At 37.1% G+C, this 25929-nt stretch overlaps 1 long non-coding RNA gene across 1 annotated transcript; it reads right to left on the bottom strand.

Annotated features, from left to right (window-relative positions):
* Positions 1-2848: 2848 nt before the first annotated feature.
* LOC136844215 (uncharacterized) lies at positions 2849-17290 on the bottom strand. Its single transcript, XR_010854769.1, has 4 exons — positions 16727-17290; positions 10012-10132; positions 9574-9653; positions 2849-3307 (listed from the first exon to the last, which is right to left on the bottom strand). It is a non-coding gene; the product is annotated as an uncharacterized lncRNA (long non-coding RNA).
* Positions 17291-25929: the final 8639 nt, after the last annotated feature.

The raw sequence follows: 25929 nt of genomic DNA, 5'->3' as shown, positions 1-25929 counted from the left end.
TAGTGTGATCATTTAAGGCGAGTCTCTCCCATTCTAATTTTATCCGGATCTGGGCAAGGTACAGGCACCTAGGATCTTTCCTTCGGGTTTGGCATTCATTTCATCAATATTTTGTATGTCGTTTTATTCCACGAAGGAAGACTTCCTACACGTCGTCTCCGTCATTCCTCAACTTACAGTTGTGGTTAGTGATGACAGAAGAAAGGCCCAATTACAGTTGTGGTTAGTGGCAGAGGAAATGCCCAATTCAATAAAGATTTGGGATATTTTTCCTTTGGTCCTAGTTAGAATGTCATCATTTTGGCTTTCAACATTTCTGTGATTCTATCAGTGTTTGTGTTGGGGGGGGGGCGGTTGCGCGCACATGCTTTTTCAAGACTAATGGTATGCTAGTATGTAAGGTTTGTGTATGGCTCATGTAATAGTGAACATTTGTTCACCAGCAGTCTCTCCAAGTCTTTATATGCTTTAACAATTGGCCCTGTTATTGATTACCAGGAAACTGTAAACGACCTGAAATATCACAAGTTGTGGAAATACTTCGTTTGAATACGTGTTTTAATTTCTTACCAACTTCAATGCTTCCATCATTTCCTGGTGTCATTAGACATTGTATGGAGATTCTATTTCATATGTTGTACAATGAGGAAATGAATCATTAGTGTAGCTGAAGTTTTTTTTATATCAATAATTAGCGATTGCTTGGACTTGTGAGTTGTAAGATGGCTTTCCTGTAGTGTCTTATAGTCCAATGACTAGACATATTAACTCGCACTTGCTACTAGGTAAGGTTAACTTTATTCCCTTACCGACGAAGTCTGGGTCTAGTTTTTGTCTGTACGTCCTTGTTGAAAGGGTTTCAGTCGAATTTTAGTACAGAGGTAGACGCATGTCTAGATATTCTTGGAGACTTGTTTTACCCACTGCATCTTTCATCAGACTGTTACTTTGTTGCAAATTTGAATAACTTGGTTTTTATATGGCGGAGTAGTTAACGGCCTTACTCCAGAACCCCCACTTTTTTGTTTGCTTAGAGACCGATGCTTGTTCCGTGCTTCAGTTGGGTTTGATAATTGTTTAGCAAGGAGGACGGTTTTGGGATTTGGGATAATGTGTTTTTTGCTGTATATGCTCACTCTTAATAGTGTTTTTTTAACAGTTCGTTTGAACTTTTTACCGGAGCTTTTTACTTGAGCATTTGAAACGTGAAGTCGTTCTGCTTTGGTCTTCGTTAGCTTGGAATTGGGGTGATCTCGTGGTGGTACTCAGATTGACCCAGATTCTCGGTTTTGATGATGATGGTGTATTCCATGATCTCTTGTGCGGACAGCTAACTAAAACTTCGACCAAATTCCGGTTTATGGTACGACCAGTATACAATTCTTGTATGAAAACAAATTCTGGTTTATGTTACGAACAGTATAATTCTTGTATGCGAATTATGATTTTATGGGCTTCTTTTTATGTACTTTTTAATTTCACGTAATCTGTACACAGGTATGCAGCTCCTGATTCATTTTGTGTGTGTGTGTGTGTGTGTGTTTTCAGTGTTAGTGTTAAGTATTGCTTAAGGTTTTTAGTGTGCATTGGCTATAAAATAATCTCTGTGCATAGGTTTTTAGTGTGTAGTGTGCACTGGCTACAAAATGAGGTTTTTCGTGTGTAGTGTGCATTGGCTACAAAATAAGGTTTTTAGTGTGTAGTGTGTTTGGCTGTGTTACTTATGGTTTTTAGTGTGCATTGGCTATAAAATAATGTTTATGCATAGGTTTTTAGTGTGTAATGTGCATTGGCAATACAAAATCTATATGCAAAGTCTGTTTTGCCTCTTTACCTCACTCCATTCCTCTCTTGATTTAAAACGCCTGGGAAGCGTGATTTTAGTGTATGTTCTAAAGGAATCTTGTGCATTCACATATAACGGTTATATAGCTGTCAAAAACTGATTTAAACTAGCCATCTGGCCTTTGCTAGTCTCACTGGCGCTCTTGAAATGGTGTTTGAGTAAAATAGCCGGGCTGGCCGCCATTGGCGAACTTGTCAACAGCCTTGTGTAGGTGTAAGAAGCTTTTTATGTTATTCAGTATGTTTCCTTTATGTGTAGAGTCTGAAGTTTGAATGCTTAAGAGTTAATTATCAAGAGTTAATATCGAGATTTTCATTTAGAAGATTGCAAGTAATTATAAAACAGCGAGTTGATACTATGACATGCAGTTGCAAAACATTCTTGACCTAGAAAGAAAATCGCGTATTTTTTACAAACAGGATAAAAAATAAGCCCCCTTTTTATTGTGTTATATTTATTATTCAGTCCAGATCTGTTGGTCGAAATGCACTTGAAGGCTTGGCAAAGGAGGGAGGCCTTCAAGTGCTTTCCCAACAGGGGAGCGATACTGATTACGTATGAAAAGAGAGAGGGTCTATTTTTTTTATCCTGTTCTTTAATGTATGCATTTTTTTTAGTCTGTCATTGTCGTTGACACCTTAACTTCCATGTCAGTGTATAAAAAAAAAAAATAGTTGCAGTTGGTGTGTATATATGCAGAAATGAAATGTTAGATGCATCATTATATGCAGAAATGAAATGTTAGATGCATCATATTTATGCGAATCTATCTTCTTTTTACAGGGAACAGCGCCCAAGGAACTGAGGTTGTGATTGCAAGAGGATCGCCGGAACAAAATTTAGCGAATCAATCTACTTTTACAGGGAACAGCGCCCAAGGAACTGAGATGGTGATTGCAAGAGGATCGCCGGAACAAAATTTAATGTGGATAAGCCGGTAATCCAGGGCAGTTGAAAACAAATTTCTGGACGCTTCTTAGTTTTTTTTTTCTTTGCTGCGGGGCGGGGCGGTTGGAGGTGTTGCCAGGATATTAACAGAGTTTGTTAGTGTTGTAAATATGCATACATTTTTACCAAAGCTGTGAAAGGTACTTTTTTAATGTAATAAATCTCTGAAGCGTCCCTTAATAATAATATTGTTTTTTAGTTTCCTGAAAGAGAGGAAAATTACTGAAGCAGTTGAAGATTTTTACAGTACTGTATTTCCAGGAGCAAGTAACATTTTGTACCCTATTCCAAGTATTCAGGTTTTCTGAGCTTGCTGTACACCGAAGGCTACCAGAGTCGCCAATTAGTAGTGTTCTATGTAACACTAAATTTTGTGTCCGAGTGAAATGAGCACCCAGTGCCAGGGAAACAAAACGGAAGGTGAAGGCGGCCCGTGAATTCTCCGGCGGAAGCTCTCTGTAAAGGCGGCCCGTGAATTCTCCGGCGGAAGCTCTCTGTAGACTCCTCAGTCACCTGAAAAGTTCCACATTACTATTCAGTTTCCATTCCGGAGACAAGTTATCCTTATTCAATGCGGGCTAATTAAGTGAAAGCTGTATTCTTTACCTCACTAATTGTTAAAGCGCAATTATGCAAACAAGGATCGTTAATGATTCAGTAGCATCTTGCGTGAAAGTATAACGAAGCATACCCATGATTTTGACATACAAGTTAACGTGAACAGTAACGAAAAGAATTAGCAAATATATTTTTTATCCAAACCCTTTTGACAATTAAGAGACCAACAGTGGAAGATAAATGGCAAATCATTATTAATTAATAATGCGCTATATAATTCATTACGTAATACGTGTTTGCTGAATCAAGATTATATTAACAAATGGTGTCTGTATAACAAGACTTGACTACGATAAAGAGACTAAACTACAAACGTAACTACATGTATGCTTAGGATAAACAATGACTTACAAAGAAAGCAAAGTTGTTAAATACATAATGGCTTGGCAAATCAGATAAGAGTATAAGGTAACATTACTGTAACGTTACGCGGGTGATGAATCACTTATATAGCTGCTTCGACCTCTATTAAATCGGAACAATAGGTGATGACGGTGATGTTGATCGAGAGAGACAAGTCGGACTTCAATTTCTGGAATACGTCGTCGACAAATATTGGTCAGATGAGATTTCCTTCAGCATTTTCTTATTCAGTTAAAATGGCTTCAGGTGTATGCAAGAATTTACTGCATCATGATGACATTTTAGTTAATTTATCTTTAGACTCCATTTACCCTTTGCGGTACTTGTGTAAATTTACTATGCTATTTTAGACTTCGTAAAACAAAACTTAAAACTGATGTGTTCAAATATTTACCAAAATTTACCCCTCTATATTCGGATGGAGGAAAACGCAACATTATTGCTATAAAAACATCCTGCTGGCTCTCTCAATCTGTATTCGTCCATTTTATTCATTAGAAACATGCTTTCCGTGATACATTTGAGTAATGATTCTTACTTCTTATCGCAAACTACACTTAAACACCCATTCTCGACTTAAGTCATGGGAATTAAATAAATTATTTACATATATTTCTACTTTAAGTGCACATCTTTAGACATTGCAGCCTAAATACCTTGAGAGAGAGAGAGAGAGAGAGAGAGAGAGAGAGAGAGAGAGAGAGAGAGAGAGAGAGAGAGAGAGAGAGAGAGAGAAATTATATACTAATGGTGGCAGAACATGCAATACACTATGCAAGCAGACATTTTGTATACTGTTGATTATTAGGTTTACACTACTAATATCATTCTTCACATAATGATAATTCTTTGGTTACTGAGAAGGGAAAAAAAGAACTTATTCTATTGTATTTGCCATTCATACTATAGTTAAGAGGCCCTTCATTCCAATAACTATAAAGATCCATTTATTGGCTAGTTACGTGCGCACTTGTCTATATTGGCTAAACAGCAAAAAAATTAACTGGAAACAAGTGACATGGAGAGTGAGCCTACCCTACGGTTTTTATTTTCAGTCCTTCGGTTAACCACACTTGACAATTCACTCTTGTGGTACATATCGTGCTTAGTTCATTCCTTAACACTACTGACCGCCAAATTATCTAAAACTCCCCCAATGCTAGTTCTGTACACTTGCTGGCGTGCGTTTTCATTTTCACGTCACCATTCGGCATAGAATCGGGCAAGTATCCCACTTTCTTGTCTTTCACATCCAACTAAATGCTTAATACTAACTTCAATCAACATTCAATCCAACTCCACAAAGCACTCAGGCTTAGGTTTCTCTCGCCCTTTATCAGTGAACGCTCCTTTACCCTTTTAAGTTGATCAAGGGTTCAGACACTCACTCAGGTCCCCAAGTCCGGTTAAAGGAATGTGACATCCTTAATATCTTATCATTAACAGTTTATCTCAAAAAGAAAAATGAAGCGAACAGAACTCAAGAAAAGGAATGTCAGTGGTGACAACAAACCTAATGACAGCAAGCTCAAAACTGAAGATTCAAGACTAAGGACAGGAAGAATTTAACTGGATGAGGAAATACTGATGCGATAACTGAGCACCGGAATCGACAGTTTCTTCCTCTCGATCAACATGACACCGACTAACAAAAACTATTTGTTGCTTTACCACACACAGCATACGTCCTCATGAAATGGAAAACGCACCACAACTAGAAGAAAATATATCAGACAACAGGTAACCTTCAATTACTCCAATCAAGGATACAGCCAAAGAAACCTTATACAGGAATTTTACAACATGGGTAAACATTATAAATATCGATTGATTAATCCTTTCTTGAATGCCCATGCCAATCAACCACATGATGGAAAACAAGTCCATTTAGTAGTTCATATTCCTTTGCACAGTGACAAAACTTCTATCTTCTATGATTGCTGAAGGTACCGAAGCATCAGTTCACTGAACTGACTGTTGGAACCACCATTCTTTCTTGAATAGTTTAGTGAACTCATTGGCATTTTCATACCGAAGCATCAACCAACCGTTGTTGTATTAGCATTAGAAGGAGCAGGTCCCTTCTAATGGGAACGGTAGATGTGACAGTGGAACAAATAAACGAAAGAATATTGAAGATCAAAATGAAGGTAAAACAAGTGTTCTCGTTATACTGACCACAACCAGGAAGACCGAAAGAGGCAGGGGAAGAAACAGTTTATGCAGGAGTGGCAAATTTAAACATGATTTTACTATGCGAAGCACAACAGCATTAAGAAAAGGTTTCTGTTTATATATACCGGGGAAGGTGTCCTTAATACAATACCCACTTCTGGGAATGACCTGATAGTTAGGGGCAGAAACAGGATGAAGAAAAAGACAGCAAGAGAATTCAAGCATGGAAACTGATAGGTGGAAAATCCAAACGTATATATTAAAAAATGTGTAATTATAGCATAAAAAAAAGAATGCAGGTGACACAGTGGACAGGTCATCGATGCATGGTGGGAGAATCAAGAAGTACGAAGGCATATAAGAGAAAAAAGACAGCCTTCAAGTAACAGGAAAAGAGAAGGGAGGGAGGTAGCAAGGGAAAAAAATGGAACTAAATCAGATCAACACAGCAGAGGGAAGATAAATATATTAAGAAGAGTAAAGGGGCTGAGGAATGATGAGAAATGGAGATGAAAAGAAAAGAAATAGAATGAAATACTTGAGGAATGCTTTGAACATCGTCCGAAAAAAATAAAGATTAAAGCAACTTACGAGCCAGTTACTGAAGAGCTGACCAGAAAACAGGTACTGTATAGGAAAACCTGACCAAGATCAATGGAAAGGACCAGAAGAAAGAGAAAAGGAGTAAGTGATAAGCATTTGCAAAGGATACGAGAAACTGTTGAAATCGATCCTTTTCAGGCTTGCTTATTGCTAGAGAGGTCAGCAACCGAGCCAATCCTTATAATGAGGCAACTGCACGAAAGTTCCTTGCAAAGAGGAAGAGGAAGTTATTCACATCTGTAATTCTTGAGAGGTTATGGGATACCAAAATACTTTAAGGAAGACACTGCCAAGGCAGTGAGTGCCAGAGAAGCCCAGTGAGCTAACTACATTTACTATTGTTTCTGTGTTTCCCATTACCTTATGTTAGTTCTTTCGAACACCGTGTTCTTTGGAAGCTTGAATGTCAAGTCGATGGGCCCTGTGTGCTTATCCCATATGAACAGTGCCCATCTTCTGAATAATAATAATAATAATAATAATAATAATAATAATAATAATAATAATAATAATAATAATAATAATAATAATAATAATAATAATAATAATAATAATAATAAACCACAAAACAAGAGTGCAGACAGTGACAGGTGTATCTAAGGAATTTAAGTTTAATGCTGGTGTCCACCAAAGGTAACCCTTAAGACTTTTGCTGTTTCACAGTAATGGAGAAAAATAAAGGATACAGAAAGGGTGGTCCCTGATAACTGCTATGTGCAAGTAACAGCAGAATTAGATGAAGAGAACGTGGCAATGTTTAAAAAATGGAAGAGTAGAATGGAAAGGAACGAACTTAAAATCAACGAGTCTTACGGTGACTGGAAAGGAAGCAAGGGAATAGGGTTCAGTCACGAAAGTGGCCATGCGAATGCAGTCCTGTATACTCAATAACAGATGGCGTCACAAGAGATGGTCAGGACTACAAAATATACACTAAGGGACTTTCCATGGTGTAAAAGAACAGGAACAGGAAAACAAATTTGGGTGGGACACCTTATTCTCGTAAAATTCAGGTCTCGGAAGAGATGAAACTTTTCTGTTACCATGGGAACACTTGACTTATGGCGTATTGCGATATTAGCCATGACGAGAAGAGCCCTGTGTTGACGAAATGGAAAAAGATAGTTGCAAAAATACCCTGCTATCATTCAAGAAAGGCCTGATACTACAACTCAGTGCTGCAGAAATATGGGTGCTGGCAAAGGTATAATGAGGACTACGAAAGGCATCATGCAGAGGGAATATGATAATACAGAGGGAATATGATAATGCAAGTGATGTCCCGTGGCTGCAAAATAGACTGAGATGGTTTGGGCCATTAAGAGGTGGCGAGATAAGGAACAGATTGTCAAGACAGCAGTAAATAAGGAAGTAGTAGGAAATAGGGAAGTAACAGAAAAAGGAGATAGGTCAGACAGGGAATCACCCGGAAAATGCACCAAATGGAGAGGAGTGGAGACAACCCCATTGCACGTCTTATAACTTAAAAGGGAAAATCTGACATAATTATATTGCTGACATATTCCTATCTGCAAGAGGATTAGCATGACTACCGCCATGAAGTTCTTCAAAAAATACAGTAATTGCTTTGAAAAGCCTGTCGTAGAAATGCAGGCACACCCTATTAATTGACATTAAAAACTGCGAAAAAGTTTCTCTCTACGACTGTGCCTTAGTTTGCTCTTTGAAAATAGCACAATAGTTTCACTCTTAGAGCTGTACTTAATTTTGCTCCAACTAAAAAACTGGTTTACTAACTGTGCTTTACCAAATTAGAAACAAGTAAACTACATTAATGCTGATTTTTTTATTTATATATTTCAGAATGGTCAAAACACTAAACAGTAAAAACTCCCCAAATCGATTTATTTTTTATTGGAAGGAAAAGGAAATAAGATAACCGCCAAAACAGAAGGAAATTCATTGGCTGTGAAAGATATACCATGATACAAATACTCTTAATGAATGACACTGATACAACTTTAGCAGCACGACACGAAAACTTGACACTCCCACAAAACTCGCCAAGGGTTACTGCCAAAGGACACACAATCACTTCCTCATGCTCTTCCACTCATGAAACGCGTTTCTTATCGTTCTGTTTTACACATCCTATGACCTCCTGTGGTATATGAATATACGAAATAAAACTCGTTCTCTTCCGACAGTCTATACTCCACTATATTCTTAATTTACTGAGCCGGTGATTCGACATTATGTTCTTAACCTATTTCAGGTGTCTAATATTGGATGACATACTTTGGTATAGTGTTATTTTTTGTGCCAAGGCTAATATAGTGGACGAACTAAAGCCGCTAATTAACCCTAGACTTTGCACCTACTTCTCCCATGACTTGAATTGGCTTCCAACAAGTTCTGCGTTAGATCAATGAGCATTTGATCAGCCTTTTAGTTTTCGCTTTAACCCCGTTCTGACAGCTGAAACTCGTTTGAAATCATAATGTTTGGAAGACAAATGGTTTATATCAGAGTTTTGGTCTCAAGTTTTCACACATGCAATTCTAAGGGTAAGATGGCTTTATCCCTTAATTTAGATGTCAATGGAACTACTATATTGCAAAAAAGCTTGTCGCCAAGAAAATTTGCTCAAAATTTGCATAATTGTGATTTAATTCCCACCGAACAAGTTTCAGAACTTTACATCTTTAAATAATAAGTTTGTGTTTTTTACAGTCTAAAACTGTGCCCAAATGAAGAGATGTCTATTTTAGTTTAACTAAAATTACAACGCTATGATGAGTAAAGATCCATCTGTTTTTGTAAACTTAGATTTTTTTGACAAGTTAAGCCGCTCTAAGGAATGTTAGGTAATAAGAGGTAACTTTCAACTGCTATACATTAGTCACCTTATTAAATCATTTTATGACGTACCATCACCATCGACTTTAACTACTACAGAGGTTAAAAGGTGAAAGGAAAACTCAGAAAAACTGCAACAATATTATAAATGGAAGTGCCTACAACAGGAATAAATCAGTACAGATATTATGATCCCTTACCTGGGGTAAATTCTGTTGTTGGGCACCAACATTCGTCTTGTGTGTCGTCGCCAAATCCCAGGTTCTCAGGAAGGCCTCAACTGAAAGAGAATGAAACTAACAAACACTTGTTTTCAACTTGATTCGTGGTAAGAATAATGCTCTACAAAAAATATACTTCATTTTTCATTTTTGATATAACGACGTGCTAAGAATGTCTTGTGTGTAAGAGCAAAATTCACTCGCTTTGAATATTCTCAGTGACACCTTCCTTAAATATGAGAAATCGTGTTATGCACTCGACTAATCAAAATTTAGCTTGAATAAAAGGGGGCCTGGAACCACACTTAGTCTTATACCCAATCAGCAGTTATAATAAACACCTGACGACTCCTTTCCATTCAGGTTTTTTAGACAGCTCTTTAGCATGAGCAGTATATCAGAAGGTATCCAACTTACCACTAATGACCCAAGGCCGATCTACCATTTAGGGGGTAATAGAAACGCTGTATAACCAAATCTCCCAGTTGAATATATAATCACGGATTGTATACTCAGCTTCGTTGGTCGGGACTCCCATCTACAAAAAAAAAAAATAAATAAATAAAAAAATAAATAAATAAATAAAAAAAATAAACTGACCTAATTGAGTCATAAATGAAAGAATAAGATACTTTTAGCGTTTCAAGCATGAGGACCCCATTGCGGGCCCAGAGTTACATATCACGATGTGAAAAATGAATAATGAAGTTAAATTCTTTACCAGCAAAAAAAAATATATCTGCATTCTTGACAAAACAATAATATATATATATATATATATATATATATATATATATATATATATATATATATATATATATATTTCAAGTTTAACCCTATTACTTGTAAGCTCCTTCAAGGAAAGTCACTGAAGGAGCCTTTATAAAATATTTCCTTTTGTTCCCCTATTTGGCCACAACGTCTAAATTTAGCTCACTTCATCGGTATTACCTAAGCGTCACCACCGAGGTGCTAGTACTAAACATGGCGGAAGCTCCCTGGGACGCCGTGTTTAGTACCAGCCCCTCGGGGATCAAAGACATCGTTTATTAATATATAGGAATGGGTGTATACAATACTTTGATCCCCGAGGGGCAAGTACTAAACACGGCGTCCCATTGAGCTTCCGCCATGTTGGTACTAGCACTTCGGAGGTGACGTGTAGGTTGACACATACTGGGTTGATGCCCACTTCATCATCAGTTCAGTTCAGTTCAGTTTCTAACATGCACGTGAAAGAACACCTCTTTTTCGCTCTAAGTACCTGTCTTCTCGTTACTTCGAAAACTGTCCAGGCAAGAGAGAAAAATGATCTTGACAAAACGCTGGAAACAAAATAGACCCGATCCTTGCCAGCCTTCATAAACCTCATAACGGGAATAACTCGCCCACTGAAATCAACATTTCATCAACATACATTAAATATTAAAGAGTACAAGGCACCCCTTTACTAATCGACGTCAAACCAAAAACTAAATAAAGGCTTAAAGCTAAGACAATCATGATGAAACAAGGGCAAACTATGCACGAATTCCTAAGAAAAAAGGGTTAAGTTATTAAAAAAAAAAAAAACTATGATCTATAACCCACGTGACGTACTAAAAAGAAGGCCTTGCAAAATAAGGGATGATGATGACTCACCTCCGTCTTTTGCCCTCCCCCAAGACAAGCCGAGGCCTCTTCAAAAGGCAATAAGAATATATTGCCTCGTTATCTCATACATACATTCATTGAGAGAGAGAGAGAGAGAGAGAGAGAGAGAGAGAGAGAGAGAGAGAGAGAGAGAGAGAGAGAGAGAGAATGCATATCAGCATAGCCCATTACTGGTTATTCGGTTGTATTCCACACAGGAAAATGAAAGATGTTTTGGTTAGAATATTCCCAGCAGTTACGTCCTCCAATGGACCTCTTCTTGGAGCGTTTCCTTAATAAACGCTCCAAGAAGAGGTCCATTGGAGGACGAAACTGTTGGGCATATTCTAACCAAAACATCTTTCATTTTCCTATGTGGAATACAACTGATTAACATTTTCGTGTTTAAGAAGATTACCAGTATTATTACTGATTCGATAACTAATCCTGATCAGATTAGAAAGAAAAGAAGAATCATCGGGTCACATCCACCTTAACCACGTATTGCAGATAGCCACAGAGACCCCTTGGATGTCATCGGGTCACATCCACCTTAACCACGTATTGCAGATAGCCACAGAGACCCTTGGATGTCATCGGGTCACATCCACCTTAACCACGTATTGCAGATAGCCACAGAGACCCCTTGGATGTCATCGGGTCACATCCACCTTAACCACGTATTGCAGATAGCCACAGAGACCCCTTGGATGTCATCGGGTCACATCCACCTTAACCACGTATTGCAGATAGCCACAGAGACCCCTTGGATGTCATCGGGTCACATCCACCTTAACCACGTATTGCAGATAGCCACAGAGACCCCTTGGATGTCATCGGGTCACATCCACCTTAACCACGTATTGCAGATAGCTACAGAGACCCCTTGGATGTCATCGGGTCACATCCACCTTAACCACGTATTGCAGATAGCCACAGAGACCCCTTGGATGTCATCGGGTCACATCCACCTTAACCACGTACTGCAGATAGCCACAGAGACCCCTTGTATATATTTCATACAATTTCTGGATAGACTTCCTCAGTGAAGCAGCCTCTACCTTCACTGGTGGAATGAAAGTGTGCGTCACCAATCAGGGAGACAAGGGGACGTGTGAAATTTCACAGTCGTTTTTGAATAAGTCTAAAGTCTTTCGGTATAATTTAATTCTAAGGACAATTCACTAATTATTCTGGAAACAGGGAATCACTCGCCCATTGGTCTGACCAAAATGACTCGAGCCTTTTTAAAGAGGAACGATTTGGGATATTTCAACTCATGATTTGCATAAGGCACTATGTAGTTATATTTGCGTGCTAAACAAGTTATTAGGACTTGAAAAAAAAACCGAGTGCAAATGATCATGATTTCCCACTGCTGTGAAAGGTATTCAAATACCCACATTATTACGATCTCGCCTCTCGAGATCGACAGGTTCTTTACAGAAAACAAGCAATTGGGCTGTAATGACTGATGAGAGGTGACAAACAAAGGAGGGAGGAGCAGAACAAATACAAAAAAGGTTACCTTAAAATTAATTTATTTACAATATGTACAGGTGAGTCAGGTTCAGAAACTAAACAACACAAATGAAAGATTCAGTAAAGGCAGCATAAACATAACATGAACAGGCAGCATAAACATAACATGAACAGGCAGCACAACAAATATACAGGCAGCATAATATTAATGAAACAAATACACAAGCAGCATAATAAATAATACGTTAAGTAGCATTACAGCCAGAGTTACATAAACATCCACAGACGAAGCTGCAACACAGGAACACTGCAGGACAACAAAGACAGAGCCGAAACGACAACCATCTCGTCCTCAAACACAGTGCTGACGTCCTCCTCCAGTACCGACGACCATGACACGGCAACCATCTCGTCCTCAAGAAACTCTCCGCTGCTCTGCTGCCAGGACCTGACTCGCAGGTACTGATACCTGCTGCTGCTACTCCAGCTGGCTTGCTGCTACCCTCAACCTGACTCGTTGCTGCTACGAACCTGACTGACGAAGTCTGACGCCATTCAACAGACGTCAGCTCGCCAGCAGGAAAAACAAACAAAAACAAAGAAGGCAACAACCCACTAAGGGAACAATCGGCAAACGATTGTTCCTAACACACATGTTATAGTTTTATGGAACTAAAAGTCCTATTCATACCACGTGCACATTCTTACTGATGTCATGATGATGCAACGGCTGACCTAGCTAGTGCGACACGGAGAGGAAACATATTACCAGGTCAATTGCCCTTATGCCAGGGGGCATCAGGCGGTTTAACTACATTCCAACTGGCAGAACCTTGTAAATACAGTTATTGGCACAAAGGATGTTACTGGTATTAGAGGCGCAGAATACCTGGACCCTCGCCTCTATTCCGGTGGGATGAAAAGTAAAATTTTGCAACACACTGAAGAAAAACTTGATACCTTGTCATATTATATCCTCTATCCTTCGCCAAAGCCATGGACTTCGACAATGAAAGTCAAATGAGACTTTCACTTTCACCCGGACTCTTGGTCACTTGCTTCTCAAGGCTCGATGAGGGGAGGAAATGAAGGTCGAAGATCATGACATTAAATTTATGTTGCTTGAGCTAACAGCCAAGTACCACTTAATGAAGAAGGTTATTAATAACTGACCTCGCCCCTGACTAGCTTAACCCTGAACTCTCTTATAGTAGTTACCGCAGGAAACTCTCCCCCCGCCCCACACACGCCCCCAATTTTCGATTCATTAAGTCAATGTTTTACATGCTTTTACTAACAAATGATATAGATTAATTAATCGGTTACGTAATTCTGCTGCGAAGTATCAATCCAAAGACAGCAGCCACAACCATTGTTACCTTATGTGCATTAAAGAACAACGCGATAACTGGAAGCCAGTACAGAAAGCCACGGTGACTCAAGGTTATTTAAGAAAAATAACTATTCAGTTGGCTAAGGAAATTACAACAAAGAGTGTAACTGAAATATATGCATTATAGAATCACGTATCGAGATTTTAGTAATCCCCTGGAGTACCGTTAAATAATTTTCAACGTGTTCCACTAGCGACCTTTGTAAGTGATGGAGCTCAGTCAAGTATCAACGCCGCAAGTAGCAGTGCCCAGGATCCAGCAGAATCACGATGGCAAAACCTACGATGGAATATGCCCAGCTAAATATTTGCGAAACTTGCTATAAAAAAAATGGATAATGATAATTCAAACGTCCAAAAATCATCAATTTTTATTCGAAGAGCACCGGATGTACAAAACATAAAGAACTGTAGACATCAATAGGTCAACTGAAATCGGCACAATAACTACGTATACAGTGCTTTCAACGAGATGCACAGTGACTTCTTTCCTTTTGCAAACCATGGCAATTGGTTTTGTTTTTTCATGTTCAGTCTGTGTATTAATAAAGACGTTTACTCTACCGTAGTATAAGTTCAGTATTTTCACAGGAAGCTAAGCGATTGACTACTTTTAGTTGGGAAAGACTGCCCATCAATACAGTTACTTCGCCAAAATCAAGTTACAAACGCACAGCTGTCCGAAAATACCTAAAGAATTCGTACGATTATAATCCTTCTGAATTGTGAACCAAGATAATTGTATTAGGTCAATTGTATTAGGTCAAGCGAGGAAGGGGACTAATAGTCGAATTCACGGGAAAGTCATTTGAAAGAACGACTTGGAATCGTTGAACAAGCTCTACGGATCTGTCCTCATCAACTGCTCTTTTGGTCGTAAATCTTTTCAAAACTTGGCAGATTTTAAAGTTTTAGACTTATAGAACATCGTTTGTAAGAGAGACTGCGTTCACGCGCTTTAACTTTTTACCCCCCACATTTCTCTCTCTCTCTCTCTCTCTCTCTCTCTCTCTCTCTCTCTCTCTCTCTCTCTCTCTCTCTCTCTCTCTCTCTCATGAAATACCCAACCTGTTTTTTTTATCGGGAAAAATCGAATTTCGAATTGAAAACCTGATAACGAAGATAAGGGACTAAAAAAAAACTGCAAAATGTGAAGACAAAATGTGTGATCATAAACGCCAAAAAACGCACTTGCTGTCATTAGGTCTCTTTGTGGGTCCGTCCGTACGGCCTTGGGCTCTAGGGATTAAGAGCATTACCAAGGTTAGTCTCGGTGCCTTTCTCAATTACTCATATCTATTTGATGTGAATGGCATGAATCATGAACAGCCCACGAAACAGAATTGGAATATTTCGCATATTTCATTTCCACTTATATAGAATTGACTATCTTAGGTTCGATAATTATATCCCGCCGAAGGATATTTCATTCAAAATCTTTATATTCCTAAAGGTTACCAACGCACTTTATGAGCATCCTAATATGCTTTATAAAGTTATGTCAATTTCAGCTTGTCACAATAGAAGTAAGATACGTATTTCGAAAAGCAGTTCAAATAAATTAGCTATTCCTTAGTATTGTGACCAGGATTTTCAAAAAATCCAGATTTTTACGAGACTCCCAGACTTTTACTCCACACCACCCCACCGAGTTCCTGGATACAGCCTTGGCATATAATTTTGTTTCCAAATTACCTACTTCCATCACTGCCTTGAATAAACTTGAAAAGTACATAAACTGAATCACCTCATGGCGTCAGCAACAATGAGACATACTCATTTTTATGGCCATTAAAATATAAAACCTTCGAATTTCTTTGCTAAAGTAGCCATCTTCAATTTGCGATAACACCTCGCCAATAAATAAATACGTTCATTAGAAATTCAAAAACTTGCTTTTATGCCTGGCGTAACTCCCACTTAACCAGGTATCACTGTCATTACATTACCTTTCAAACCGATGGGCACCGGGACACCCCAAAGGGTAAGGAATCCTGCCCTTCTTATTTTCCTTACATTAACAAAGATCCATCCCACCTCCCTCCCTCCCCCCAACGTACACACCCGAAAAAGAGAACTATAGCAGACATTGCGAGATAGCTTGATGCAATAGGTTACAATGAGGGACCACAAACCCAAGTTTCAAAGTAGCTAATTTGTCACTGCAAAAGCATTTTCAGCTGGGGAGACCTGATAAATCTACGCCAACTGGATACTGAACTCCATTCATAATATGTTGATTCCACGTACACTGCACTGAAGCACGGCCCTTTAAATAGGAGTTAAACATAACCGACAAAACAACAAGCATGACTGAATACTTAACTTGATCCGAGCTATGCTGGCTGGCACTCTCCTTTGGATCCGAGGCTCTCGCATTTATCAATTCCAAAGGCATCTAGTTTAATATGTATGTGATTTAGTGCCCTTCAGCGGGACTATACTCTCACATCCTCTCACGTACGAATAAAATTCCTCACCAAAGGCCTTCTGAAAGAAACAATTACGTCTCTGACAGCCTAACACAGCTCTAGCTACAACGAATCACAAATTTGTGTGGCCATGAAGCTACGCTTCCCACGTGACCATATTCACGAAGTTCTTAATCTCTGCAAATCAACTCACCTTAATCAACGCTAACGCCTTTCATCATCAGGAGTTATGCTGTCACAAAGCAATGTTGACGGAGGACGAAAAAACATGACTCAACGAAGCCAAAGCTACAGTCTGACTGCAAACCTTCCAGTTCCAGACAGCTTTTAGCCAATCACAAGGGTCCATGCAACACCCTGCGAAAAGAGGAGGCAAAACAGACTCCTGATTGGTTGGCACACCCACACCCACACACACACACACACACAGTCACACACACACACACACAGAGAGAGAGAGAGAGAGAGAGAGAGAGAGAGAGAGAGAGAGAGAGAGAGAGAGAGAGAGAGAGACTCACTTATTGTGGGTTATGCCATCAATATTATTCAGTAAATGACACAGGGGAAAATATTTCTATAGCTAAGAAGGAAAAGAATAAAAAAAAAGTAAATTCCTCAAAGTACTACTTTATCTTGATTGGATGTCTCCTCCTTTACATCTTCCAGACCCTCAGGTTGTTCCAGAAACCACTGGACGGACGATATGAAAAGGTAACATCAGAAGTAACAGATGCTAAAGCCCTCATTCCCGTAAACCTGTATAGATCTTTTCCGCCCACTGGTCTGGCAACCTGCTTGGGATAAAAAGGGGAGCACATTCCTTTTATAGCCTCGGGTTCCTGTACAAATATCAATCGAAAGGCTCTAATGCGTTTCACATCAATAACAGTGTAAACAGCTTGAAATGTACGAATGTTGTCGGCAGTGTACGTCGTAAAAAATTCTTTTGTTTAAATGGTTAAATATAAGCATAATGATTTCAAGTTCGTACATAACATTAACACCAGCATTTTTATCACTGTGGATTCCATATGAGAGAATCTCCCATACACTTTTAATATTATGCATGTAACGACCTATCATCTGTAAACCATCAATTATTCTTTATACATAAAATCTACAGATCGTCAAATGGATGAAAACGTCATGAGCACCGTATCATCTACGTACTACAAAGTATATATACACACACATATATGTATGTATGTTTGTGTGTACATTACATATATATATATATATATATATATATATATATATATATACACACACAAATATATATGTATGTATATACATAATATATACATTAAAGGATGAGCGTTGGGTACGTATATACATATATATATATATATATATATATATATATATATATATATATATATATATATATATATATATATATATATATATATATATATATATATATATGATCTAGATCTGTTCGTCATGATTATCGTGATGCTGGCATATGTCACTACTCGCAGCGTAATGCCCACTTTCGCTGCAGCTAATCCACCCTACCTGAAAAAAAGCATCTCCACCATCTACCATCAATATTTTAAGGCATATGTGGAAGTCCTCGAAACACGGTTGGAGAATCTTTAATGTTTCATGGCTAAACAGATAACGGAGAAACAGAACTAAAGTCAACGCACGAAACACTATTTAGAAATTAGGTATCTCTTAACCGTTTCTCATCAGGGAAAAAGTGTCTGGCACTTACTGTCACGTTCCTCCTTACTTAATGTGGACAAACCCATGTATGTCAAGGAAAATAACTAAAAATCGTGTAAGCAAGTTATAGCACTTCCAGTAAATTCATGTATCTGAACTATGTGATCGCATGGCAAGTTTGAAGTACTGTTAACACCCAAAATGCTGGCAGACATGGGAGGCTGAATGACATTTTCATAAACATAATAAAAGAACTGGAAGAGTAAAAAAGAGCAGTAGAAAGAATCAGTGTCTTGGACGAATTTACCTTAAATACGTGACTCTAATTCAAAATATTATGCTAGGAAGATTAAGATTTTTAGATGAAGACAGACTAGTTACAGAAAGTACAAACAATGAGAGACCCGAGTGGGAAAGACTTTTAAGAAGGTGGGGGGCTGCAAAACAAAGGAAACATGCAAAGAAAGAATAAAAGAAAGAGCAAAAGAATACGTGAGACAAAAGACACCAGGAGGAAAACCACTAGAAATGGGAAGTGTACCTGATTTTATGCTGTCCATACGCAGTTAACTAAGGAGCAGGTATCGGTGAAATAAGGATTAAAAGAAGAGATTGGGAGGGGCATATGATTCAACAAGCTAGGTTTTGTAGTTAGCCAACAAAAGATGTGATTACTTCAGAGTTACGGGTGTTAAAGCACGGTCTGGGAGGATCTTGAAAAAATGTTTCAGGAGAGAAAAACCTGATTGTTTCAAGTGTGGCAGGTCATTTGTTGAGGATACAAGATCTTTGTCAGATGGACGTATGGTTTGTTTTCAAGACCAGTTCTTCCAGTCGTTTAGATGTAAGTCTCAGTTTTACGGATAATTTACTTAAATTTGTTTAACTAGATGAATGATTAAATATTCATTACATAACCTCAGTTTAAATGCCTATAAACACGCTGCAGAAATTTCCAATAAAAAATCTCCTTATAAAAAACAGTTGAAGTGGGTTTTCCTAACGAACCGTCCTGTCCCTTCGCCACTGCCTATCATTCCACCCCAATTCCTTTCACGTGTAGACACAGTACATCCAATTCTGACCCCCACCCCCCCACCCCGACCATCAGCTCAATGGTTCATCCTCACCTGACTCTCCATCAACAACGATCTCCCAGCTCTACTCTATATAAGAAACTATTTCCATTTACTCTGGTAGGAAGATAAGACTCGCTTCTTTTCATCAGGGATTTTCCTTCTACAAAAACGTGAGTCTAAGTAATTTTGAGGACGAAAAATTAACAATAAAAATGCTTCAGAAAACAAGAAAGGGAAAAAAATGTCCAATGCAATATGAAAAAAAAAACTGCAAGTTAAAAGGAAGCCCAACTACCTGGGAATATGTTTTACCAAAAAATTCAAATAAGAAAAATATGTAATCGACCGTACTTATGTGATGCATTTCTAGCGGATTATGCAAACAGAAGTAAATTTTTCTGTCACTGTCTGTCTGAACTTCTCGCTGTGTGTCTGTCTTTTCACAGAAAATATGGGTTGTAATTAAAAGGACTGATATACATATTCATGCAGATCCTGTGTGTGTATGTGAAAGAGTGACGAATGACTTGATAGCTGAAATGAGAGAAGGCTTATTACCAAGCGCATATGGATCATATTCCTCTTCATGTTTACACCTTTTGATCCTGGTATAATGTCGTTCTTCGATCAATAATCCCTCATTCGGAATAATACCCGATCAAAGGATTTTGGCAGGCAAACAGTACGAACATCGACTGGCAAAGTTCTGCACACATAATTGAATTGCATAATGATACTAGACATTGGAAAATTTTCAGCTGCATCAAGGAATGGAGGGACATTTAGAAAAACTGGATTTGGTTCGATATATTTAGCAATAATGCACACCAAGCACAAACTCACGGGTTCTATTCAGTTTTCACTGACACACTGTTTCTACCTTATCTGTTGTACATACTGCATACAAAATTTTCATAGGTGCTTCTTTCCCCCAATTTATTTCGCTCACTTCGAAACATTGAACCGGCATTTACTTTCTGAGTACTTCATTCTGCATTTATAATATTTTTTCTCTCCTCTCTTTGACGTAACATGCACATGTTGATATTCACCTTTTCTTCCATTTCTTATTGGGTCTAGTCCCAAATCCATTGATATTTGCAAAAAATTAAGCAAAGGAGATTCAGTGCCAAGACCTCACGAGGTTTTACCTCCAAGGCTTCCCTTGTAACGTCAGACGTAACTTTAATATGATGGAATAAATTACAGTTGAAACTGTAGAAAAAAAGACCCAGACTCCATTCTTCCCATCTGAATATTTTATTGTTTTTATTTATTTATTTATTTTTGTTTCAGGCATTGGCTCAGTAAGAGAGCTTATTTGTCATCACCTTAGTATCTCTAAAAGAGAAACAAAACTAAGCCTCATTCCCACTTCTAAGGTTTTGTTAGCGTTACCTTCTTACATGCGTACTTGTCCATATTTCTGTGCTGCATTCCATATTTTATTTGGCTATCGTTATAGTCACTCTCTCCTAGCAGATTTCCCTAAGAATGTTTTATTCCAATACCAGTAAGTTGATATTAGAGTTCCTTCGTCAAGCTAGCTCGGCACCGGAGAGAAAATCTGCCTCATTATAGCTACTGGTAAGAGTTAATAGGCCAAATATTGTTGTCCTTCTTAACAGATACAGAGTTCCCTTTCGCCGTTTCCTCCAGGTAGCAGCACTGCCACTCCGACCTCCTCTCGCACCTGCAGGCCATTATGCATTCGTTTTGTGTTTGAAATCACAATTAATTACGATAACGAGGCTGTGTTGTATTAATAACCAGAATCCAGGTAAAATAAGTCACAGAAAAAAAGTCACAGGAAAAAGCCACATTAGTCTTTCCTAAATAGTAACCCCCAAGGCTTTTAACCTGGTATGTATCCACCTTTGCGGCGTGTTTAGTACAAGCCCGTTGGGGATTACCGTAAAAACATAAACAAAAGATTGTAAATATCATAAAGTTAATGATCCCTGGCCAAAATTGTGAATATTTTTCTGTGACTTTTTTCCTGTGACTTTATCACAGGCCACCAATAACCAAGATCCCTCAAATATAATCTGAGTATATGTGAAGGACCTTGGTACTAAAAACACAAGGCTTAATATTCACACTCTCAAGAATATGGTTTTCTCCTCCGTCACTATCTTCACCATCCTTTTCACCTCGACTCTTTTCCAAGTCCAAGTGGGTAATAATGCAAGATATTTACCACGCTTTATAGCTTAATGAATGGCCTCGTCGATGTCTTTTGAAATCCCCTTCATCGGATTAAACTTGTATCAAGAGGTCAAGGATCGTTGCTTGTGTGCTTTAATTAATTTACTTTTGGCTTCCATTTTGTTGAAGGCTGAGTTAACCATCTCTTGGCCTACGGTGGGAGAGCGAGTGTGTCTAGTGATTTGACGAACAATTAAAGAATGTGGCACTTGGCCAAAAGTAAAAAAGAAAACAATTCAAGTCAAATTCAACGGTTATTTATTTAAATGGATATGCTTTTGATATGAAACATTACAAATAAGACCATTAAAGTCTATTGGGAAAAATACATTGAAAATAAGAGAAAACCAATGAATCTTTACGTTGCTTTTGACGAAAACTGACAGAAATTATCCAAAAATTAAAAATACGAAAAGACAGACCATAAAAATCAGCTGCTGCTAAAATTTAACCCAAGATCTGTTCAAATGAAGAGGAAAAACTAATATGGATAAAAACAAGTAAAAAATGCGCCGAAGTATCTTTGGCGCAATCGCGTTTTCTGTACAATGTATAATGCTGTATGAGACGTGGCTCATGAAACATTCTGCCACGGCCCGGTGGTGGCATGCCCTATAGCACTGTCAGACGCACGATTAAGGCTAACTTTAATCATAAATAAAATAAAAACTACTGAGGCTAGAGGGCTGCGTTTTGGTATACTTGATGATTGGAGGGTGGATGATCAACATTCTAATTTGCAGTCCTCTAGCCTAAGTAGTTTTCAAAATCTGAGGGCGGACATAAAAAGTGCGGACGGACAGACAAAACCATCACAATAGTTTTCTTTTACAAGAGACTAAAAATCAATACATGATATAAAAAAAAATCTGCAAAAGAATTTTATCATAAAAAAACAGCTTTAGACCACAGGCTGTTGACTACAATGAAATCTGAAGAAACAATCATAACTCTACTAAGACAAACTGAAAATACTCTCTAATGTTTATAATAATTAATGGAAAACTTGCAAAGAAAAACATTTTGGTCTTTTAAAAATCTTTCCTAAATCACCAAACACTGTAAAAGCTGAACTCAAAGGAAATGCAAAGTGCTTCATTAACGAACTAAAATGTCGTCAAAAGGGGATATAGCTATATACAGACGTGAACCGCTGCTTTTGGAAGTCAAAATAGGAAATAGGAAGTCTTCAGTTGCTAGTAAAAAGTATTTAAAGAGCTCTTTGAGAAGAAAATAAATGATTACAAAATATTATTAGAAACTCTTAAGTAGTAACCTGAATGTTCCTGAAAATTAGAATGTATGAATGAAAGTATACGTAATGCTTAATAAAAAGTTTCAAAGGCAATAGCACAAATCTGAACTATTAACGAATTAGATAGCAATGCAATGTGCTTAGTAATTTTCGTGTTCTTTAATATACTCTCTCTCTCTCTCTCTTTCTCTCTCTCTCTCTCTCTCTCTCTCTCTCTCTCTCTCTCTCTCTCTCTCTCTCTCTCTCTCTCTCTCTATATATATATATATATATATATATATATATATATATATATATATATATATATATATATATATATATATATATATATATATAATATATGTATGTATATATATACATACATATATATATACACACACACACACACACACACACACATATATATATATATATATATATATATATATATATATATATATATATATATATATATATATATATATATATATATTGCTAAGAGATTTGACACTCCCAAGGCAACTCGCCTTTTAAGAATCAAGTAAAACTCCCCAATAAACAACCTTAATATCCTTCTGTTAATTAACTGATGAAACACAGAAGCATATAATCCCATGAACAGATTACGAAACCAAGTCCTATAGCTGGAATTATAGGCAAGTTACTTAGTCCAGTAACCCGTACCAGTTACGACGAATCGAAATTCTGTCACGCTCCAATCCATTTCATAACCATTGATTTTGGAGTGTACCCCTTTTTATTTAGAATGAGTTAATCTTGAAGCGATCAAAAATGAAATGTGTGAAAACTGAAATCCTGAAACATAATTACTAAAGACGTTAATTTGTGAACAGAGCAAGGTGTTCTCATGCAAATACTGTTTAAAAATTGTCACAGATATTACAAGGACAGGTGCAGCCTTCCTTTATTAAAGAATAGTACTTAGCTTACGGATAGTGCACTTCGCTTATGAATTATCGTCGACTTGTCAGCCTGCTATGAGAACTTATCATCGATATTTTCTAATTTTCTAAAAAAAATTTCAAACACTGCATAAATTTATCTGTTTACTGTTGTTCTCATAGGAGGCTGCTTGAGCTGTAAATGAAGTTTATGTCCTTATTTGTCTTTTAAGCTTATCTTCTCACTAAAATTTTAGTCATTCATCAACCCAAAGCGTGTACACTTTTTTTTTTATTATAAAGATAATACGCCTGTTTCATCGGCACGGCTGAACAGTTTAGTATTAGATAATGTAAATATTTTATAGAAAATAAAATAGAAAAAAAATCCTGAGCTCTTTTCTAGAATACAACTCACGTATATCAATACAATTCCACATCTGAATTTTAATAGGCAGTGTTCTCTTTACAAGAAACATAAATTAAAAGACTAATATTAAAATAAATAAATAAGCGCACTGGAAGCTTACTAAATCAAAACCATTCTAATAGTTTAATGGAAAATTAGGAAAGGCTTATATATATTATCGACGTACCAGAATGATTTAAAGTAAATACATGAATATTAAGCCTAGTTCTAAGTGAGAATAAGTGTCTTATGTTCATCTCTTCAGAAGTACGAGCGTCCACAGAACAAGGAGAAATTGCAGCAAGTCAGTCGAATTAACCTAGTCAGCAGAAAACAACGTAAAATCGCATTAGCAAGTCTCTCATCTCTCTCGGCATGAACATAATGCTGTGTCATGTCGATACTTATAGATGCATCAGCGTCGAACCATTTTCAAACAAAATTGGGACGTATCGAAGGCAGAGCAACCGTAGCCATACTCAAACAACCAATCTAACCTTCATCTAAAACACCTCGCGATAGCTTTTCTTCACTCTGACGTTACCTAACTCCTAACAAACTGGTCTGCTATTGTGGGCTGTGGCAATATTGCAACGTGAATACTCGTTTATTCTAATCTCTCTAATGCTAAGACCTATGTCCAGTAACAGGTATCTCTTTTCTAATGTGGTTTTTAAGAGACCTTTCTATTTTTTGGAAGAATCAACAGTGTATCCTGCAAGGAAGGTCAGACTTCAAGGTCTTAATTGTATAAATGACACTACATTTTGAACCATTCAGTGACGTCGTAATCTACTCACATTCGTTCTCTATGAATCAGTCTATGAACAAAATAAATGTGAAACACTGATAACATGAATAAAGGAGACCAAAGAATAATATTAATCTGTGAAGATAAAAGTCACGATTTTAGGATGAAGGCCATTAATAGCGATAATAATAAACTGCCTTTCTTTAGTTTTTATCAAATACTGACTGATTTTGATCACCTAATTTGGTATCGCAACGACTATGGTAACGATGCCATTTTATAAAACGTTATTACACACTTCTTCACTTAACTAGATATGCAGACTTATGAAGAAACATACAGTCCCTTAGATTCTTAATATAAACTTTTACAAAATTCAAACATGTCGTAAGTTTCTTATATACATACATACATACATATATATATATATATATATATATATATATATATATATATATATATATATATATATATATATATATATATATTTTTACAAAATTCATGTACACGTCGTAAGTTTCTTATATATATATATATATATATATATATATATATATATATATATATATATATATATATATATATATATATATATATATATTTACAAATTCGTGTACACGTCATAAGTTTCTTATATATATATATATATATATATATATATATATATATATATATATATATATGTGTGTGTGTGTGTGTGTGTGTGTGTGTGTGTGTGTGTGTGTGTGTGTGTGTGTGTGTGTGTGTGTGACAAGTGATTCCTTTAAAAACATCCGTCATTTTCGGAGGGCTGATTATTCAACTACTGTTATTCCAATATCATATTATATAAATGGGAAAATGAAAAATGATCACCAAGTAAAGGTTTCATGAATGTTTACTTAAAGATGCGGGAAAATGACACCGACAAGAATTAAACCAACAGGTTTTCACGTATCATAATGATGAAGGTGACTCCAACTTCTGACCCGGTCAAAAACTTCTAAAAAATAAACAAAGAATTTCGGCAGGAAAATTCCAAGAGGCAACAATTTAATTCCAACATTTAGAGCTAGAATTAAATTTTTGAACTGAAGCCGAATTCTAATGACACCAAAGACAGAAAAAGAGTGACATCTCTTTATATCCAAATGCTTTCTATT

Source organism: Macrobrachium rosenbergii, chromosome 12 (genome assembly GCF_040412425.1).
Source record: "Macrobrachium rosenbergii isolate ZJJX-2024 chromosome 12, ASM4041242v1, whole genome shotgun sequence".
NCBI classification, from domain to species: domain Eukaryota; kingdom Metazoa; phylum Arthropoda; class Malacostraca; order Decapoda; family Palaemonidae; genus Macrobrachium; species Macrobrachium rosenbergii.
This window is presented reverse-complemented; position numbering and strand designations above follow the sequence as displayed.